The sequence below is a fragment of the Marmota monax genome, unplaced genomic scaffold (assembly GCF_021218885.2).
Source record: "Marmota monax isolate L192 unplaced genomic scaffold, Marmota_monax_Labrador192_F-V1.1 WCK01_AAM20220418_F8-fsc00016, whole genome shotgun sequence".
NCBI classification, from domain to species: Eukaryota; Metazoa; Chordata; class Mammalia; order Rodentia; family Sciuridae; genus Marmota; species Marmota monax.
In genome coordinates this window covers 448,126-454,125 of record NW_026695209.1, presented here as the reverse complement: position 1 = coordinate 454,125, position 6,000 = coordinate 448,126, and the positions used below count along the sequence as shown (strand labels likewise).

The window sequence follows — 6,000 nt, the reverse complement described above, 5'->3', positions numbered from 1 at the left end:
TTGAACTCAGCGGCACTCGACCACTGAGCCATCCCCAGCTCTATTTTGTATATTGTTTTTAAGAGACAGGGTCTCACTAAGTTGCTTTGCACCTCCTCGTTGCTGAGGCTGGCTTTGAACTTCTGATCCTCGTGTCTCAGCCTCCCCAGCTGCGTGCGCCATCGCGCCCGGCTAGACAAGCTTTTGAGGGTGGAGGCTCTTGTCCCTAAAAGTTCCTGTCTGGCAGCCAACAAATGCACTTAATGCCTCCCTTTTCTTTTGGGCCCGCTCAAACTTTGGAACCTGGGTTCTTGGCTACCCCAAAGTGAGCAGCCTGGAAACTCTGCGGAGGAGTCTTCCAGAAGGGACCCCCATGGGGCTCTGGCGAGGGACTGGGTCCGGTGCGTCTTCTCTCTCCTGCCGTCGGTGCGCACCCTGGGCAGATGGGCTGGCTTGGTCTTATTCCAATGTCCTGTCAAACTAGAGGCGTCAGCATCAGCAGGGTGAAAGGAGGTGGCCCTTGGGTGGCTTGCCAGTTCCACCGCGCGCAGAGGTAGGGGGCACGGGCAGCCTCCCTGGACCCTGGCGGCCAGAGCCCGGCTGCAGCCCCCGCCTCGCGGGTGGCGGGGCGGGGCCTCTGGGGGCGGGCCCTCGAGTGGGCGGGGTGTCGGCGCCGCGGGGTGCTGGCGGCCGCAGCGGCGGAGCGGAGGGTGCGCAGGGGAGGGAAGGGCCGGCGGCCGCGCCGAGGGAGTGAGTCACCTGACCGCTGCCCGCGCCGCCCGCCGCGCGCTCGCCGCCGTCAGTCGGGCCGCGCCGCGCTTCGGCTCTGGTGAGTGGCTGGGCCGCCCCGCCTGCCCGTCCTCCCCAGGGTGGGTCAGCGCGCGGGGTCGGGGCTGCAGGCCGAGGGGCAACCTGGGGGCAGGTCCGGGAGGCGTCGGGGGTCCACGGGAGGCGCTTCGTGGGCGAGGGTGGTGCGCAGCGTGGCTCGCAATTGGCCCCCATTCCTGGAGCGTCCGCGCCCGCGTCCGCGGAAGGGGCGACCCGAGGCTGCTGCGCGGCCAGCGCTGCTGTGTGACCGCCGAGCGGACTTTACCCGGGCCGGCGGGGCGGGGCGCGCCGGGCAGCCGAGTGCCGTCCCCGTCCCGACCCGCGCCCCGCCTGCCGGCGACACATCCGCACCGCCCTCGCGGCCCCTGCCCGGTATTGTCCTCCGCCCCTACCGCGGCGTCCAGCGAGCTGCTGCTCCGGTAGCCTGCGTGTGTGTCGCGCGTGCAACCACGTAAGGAAGGCCGAGTTCGTGGCCGAGCCAAGACACAGCCTTGCTGCGCTAGGTTTAGCCAAGATTGATTTTCGGGACCCGAGTTCCCGGAGCTCCCCTTGCAGGAGTTTTGCCCACACGTTGTAAATTAAGCCTCTTACAATATGGTGAGAGTGGGTGTAAATTCTGGAGACACCAGCTTTGTGCTCGCGTAGTGTAACGCGAGTGCCATTGCCTCTTCATTCTTACCGGCAGCTCCTTGCCATTGAGTAGAAAGGTGCGGAATGCTTTTATGTAGAGCCTTCTGCGTTCGACTTGGGCTGATTCAAGGTAGAGCGTAGTAGTAATTGTGAAAGAACGTGTGTGGGGAAAACAAGCTACAGCGTCACGCTTGGAAGAACAAAGACTGTTTCGTAGGGTGCTGATCTTTTTGGAGAATGATATCGGTGTCGGAACTGTTACCTGGAGGAGGCCACTCTTAGGTCTTTGTTCACTTGTTGGGACACTCATTTCATCCCAGAGGGCTTGCATTTAAGGCATTTCGGAAAGATAAAGGGTGGAAATCTCGGAGATGTTAGCGGCAGAGCCCTTGAGCGCTTCACATGGTCAAGCAGAGAAATGGGAAGAGGTGTGGGCCTGCTTCTTCCTGGTGTTGGGGTAGTGGTGCAAGGGCTGGGCTGGGCTGGGCTTGAAGGCACTTGCCACTTCTGTCTTTGGACATCATAAAGAAACCTAGGGAAGAAAAAGGCCCCTGGTGAGTCGGTTGGGAGTAGAGTAGCCTTGGTGTAGGGATTGCTCATGTATTACTGTTGTTTAGTCTATGAATCTGTCAAGTGGCTTACCATTGTTCAGTACGTTGGTTGGATAACAAGGTAGGGTGACTCTTTAAAAAAAAGTTGAGTTGCTGAGTCATTCGCCCCAGCCCAAGAGGTAATTAGGAACAGCTGGTGCGATACTCTCATCACATGCCTCGACTATAAAAGGCCAGGGAGCACGCTTGCCTCAGAAGGTCGAAGGGGACCAGGCCACAGTTGTCTGTGTTGATACAGGTAATGAGTGAGTGAAGTATAAGAGGATTCTTAGGAAGTGGCTAAGTAGCATTGAGGTGGTGTTTAAACAGAGTAGCCTTGTGACCTGTTGCAGGAGAATGTGAGGCCATAAAATTTGCCGATAGGAGTAACCCAATCAACAGTGTTGTAACAAAAATTTTACCATTTGTACTGTACTTATTGTACTTTTTTTGTGGTTTTGTTACTGAGTATTTTATATGTTTCAGAAAGTGAACTTAATTTGTTCCTTATAAAAATTTATTTATGGAATCATATAAGGGGGTTCCATATCATTTTTCATGGCTCCTGGATTTTCATGCATACATGAGTAGTGTGATACCATCAGGGAGTAGGTAAGAACAATATGGGTGGATTGGCAGGTCTTATAGGACAAATCTAGAAAGAGCTGTTAAGAAGCAACAAATGTATCTGTCTCATTCTCTTGGTATATGTGTCTATATCTTGTGTCATTGCATTTTGCTTAAAAAATGAGTGGGTGAATGACAGGAGTAAACATCAAGGATGAATAAACAACATGAATCAGCAAAAGGACTTGTTTTGGACTTGTTTTGGACTTTGCAGTGACTAAGTGACTTTTTAGTTGTAAACATGTTTTGGTTATAGGATGACTAGATAGTATGCCCATGTTAGATAAGTTGATGATGTAACTAGGTAGTGTGCTTATGTTAGATAAGTTAGACATAAACAAGTTTGTTGTAAACATATAGAGTATATAAGCGCGAGGGAAACTCCATGTATTTGCTCACAATCAACTCTCATCGCCTGAGAGTAAGATCGTGCAGTGTGAGCCAGTCACCTCGTGTATTGCTTTGTGTGGTGTGCGAATAAACCAGCATTTCAAAAGGCAATCGAGTTCGTGCTTGGTGTTCGCGTACGTCGCGGTCCGGGGTCCAGTGCAGATATCCGGAAGGGAACTCCTGGTAACCAGACAAGGCTGAGAAGCTGCTCGTGACAGTGAACACACGGAAGGAGTCCTCAAAGCAAGGTTTAGGAATGGAAAGTTTAGTTGGGGGGTGGGGGTGAGTAATCTGGCCCTTACCTTTGACTAGAAGAGTGATTAATCTTTTTTGGTGGTAGTTCATTTAAAACATTTTGTAATAGGAAACATGATCCTTTCATGGCTGTAAGTTTGGAACCAAAGATTAGCAATCACGACTTTTTTAGGTATTAGGGTTTCTAAGGTGGGGTACCAGATGGTTCATCTGAGAAGAAAATATTAAAACTTTGCCCCCCCACCTTTTTAATTTTTTTTGGCAGTGCTGGGGATTGAACCCAGGCCTTGCTTGCAAAGCAAACATTACCAACTGAACTATATTCCTAGCCCTAAAACTTTGGTTTTTAAGAGTTTTACATAAAATAAGAAAGACATTAAGATGAAAGATACAGATTAACAGTAGTGCATGCATATTGTTTAAGATGAGTATATGTTGTTCATTCTTTTTCTCTTGGGGAATATAAAGAATTTAATTCTTTTAACACCTGGAATTTTTTTTTTAAACTTGTGATTTCTTTTTAAGAGCTATAGTTGTTTAAATTTATTCTTAGTGGTTTAATTAATTCTTATTTCATGTGTGGTTCTATTCTTTTTATATTACTTTGAAGGTTAGATGCTTGCATGTAAATTTCTTATTACATTGGAATTAGGTATGGGAATTTAAAAAAATACATAGTTCTATTCATTACCATCCTATTTTGAATTTGGTTCAGAATAGTGGTTGGTTTGCTTAATGGGTATAATCTGAAGTGTAGTGATAGGTAAGAAGTTACAATGGGAACACTTGAAGATAACATATACATTGGAGTACAATATTTATATAAAAATAATTTTAAAAATTGCTTTGTTCTGTTGATGTTTGAAAGCCTGTTTATTGTTTGTTTTTTGCCAAGCTCTTTTTTGTTTGTTTGTTTGGACAAGCCCACATCCCTTTGATGAGGATTGCTGACTAGTGTTCAGCAAAATCTCTTGGAAAATGGCATTTATTTAGAAAAGACTACCTTCTAGGAGTGCTGGGAGCCATTAGTATTTATCACTGACTTAAATCTCATATACCATTCACCTCCTATATCCCTGTACTGTGAGACGTGATGCCCAGAAAAACAGTTGCAAAACCCGTTAAGATTACTAGGATTACTTATTACTAGATTATTTATTCTCTTCACTGTGCTAATTTCTTTGAAGACTTACATTTTAGGAATCACCTCCTCCCTTCAGTTTTCTGACTGATGCGCTTAATGGGAAAATTGTTTAAACCCTAAAACCCACATCTCCTGACGGTCCTACAAAATGTTGTGGAGTAGACGATTTATGAGATTTTTTGACTTTAAAAAAATAAGGTAAAATACTGATGTCCAAGGTATGGGTAATTTGAGTGCTATTTGCAAAAATCCAGGCCCCTTGGAGGGAGTAAGACAGGAAGGCAGATAAAATATTAACTTACATCACCATGAAGCCCGGCCTTCTGGCTTACTTAATGCATAGCATTAATAGAACTGAAGTTGTAGTTGGTTCATTGTACAGGTGACAGAGAAACCATATACCAAGTGGTTGTAAGTAGGAGATAGGGAGCCACAGACTGCCGAGGAAGGTTGAGTTCTGGCTGTGTTATCCCTTTTGAAGCCAGTTCTACCTGGTGACTAGTGCCTTGTCTCCTCAGTGCGGTTGAAGTGACAGTAGAATCTAGATTGTTGTGAGGATTAAATGTGTTAATAGGGATTAAGTGGTTGGAACAGTGCTAGTTTATTTTAAACATCAGTAAATGTTAGTTGTTACTTTCTATTGTCCAGAGTCAGGGAAGTGCTTGGTTACACAGCCACATTTTGTAGCTTCCGCAGCCACTGACCGCAAGTGGGTATGAGGAGCACAGCATGTCATTGCTACTGGAAAAACAATTCAGTGTCCTCTGATGATGAGTTAGTAGCACCAGTTCTCTCACACCTAGTTTCTGAGGGTAGGGAACCCAGGACACAGCTTTTTACTTAAATCTGACAATCTCAGCAGAGTACGCTAGAGCACATTGCTCTGTCAGTACCTGTTAATTGAAATTGGTGGTTTTTTTTTTTTTTTTTGGTGTGTGTGTGTGGGTGGGGGTGGGTATTAGGGACTTAACTCAGGGGCACTCAACCACTGAGCCACATCCCCAAGCCCTTCTTTCTATTTTATTTAGAAACAGGGTCTCACTGAGTTGCATAGCACCTCCTTTTGCTAAGGCTGGCTTTGAACTCGTGATCCTCCTGCCTCAGCCTCCTGAGCTGCTGGGATTACAGGTGTGCACCACTGTGCTTAACTTCTGAAATTGGCTTTTGAAGAAATAAAAACACTTGCCACTCTCTGCCTAGTTTCTTCTCTACATTATAGTTGAGGACAATCTGGTTTGTCAGTATTAAGTCACCTGGTCACTCTCTCCCTGCTTATTAATTATAGGGGGCTAAACTCATTTCTCAGGTCTTATTCCTGAGCTCTATCAGGTTTATTTGGAACATTTGGAATGTACATTTATCTGCCAGTTACTTCTTTTGAGTACTGTTTTTTTTTTTTTTTTAAGATGACATTTCCATGTTAACTTGGAGAAATTATCCATAATATTAATATGAGTAATACAGTGAATATGTTTGTCATGTATCTTGTTATACCTGTTAATAATTCAGAAAGTGAGACCCTGTTTCTAAATAAAATAGAAAGAAGGGCTTGGGGAT

The 6,000-nt window shown here is 46.4% G+C and overlaps 1 protein-coding gene across 4 annotated transcripts in view; it reads left to right on the top strand.

Annotated features, from left to right (window-relative positions):
• The first annotated feature begins 685 nt into the window (after nucleotides 1–685).
• The window catches only part of Bach1 (BTB domain and CNC homolog 1), a 43,792-nt gene continuing 38,477 nt past the window's right edge, over nucleotides 686–6,000 (top strand). The window contains exon 1 of one of the 4 annotated variants that reach the window (XM_046430481.2): nucleotides 686–808. The gene's annotated coding sequence lies outside the window, so the exon portion shown is untranslated. Of the gene's footprint in view, nucleotides 809–1,236; nucleotides 1,259–1,427; nucleotides 2,287–3,084; nucleotides 3,293–6,000 lie in introns of those variants that run through there. The other 3 variants (XM_058574536.1, XM_058574535.1, XM_046430482.2) reach the window with 3 other exon arrangements.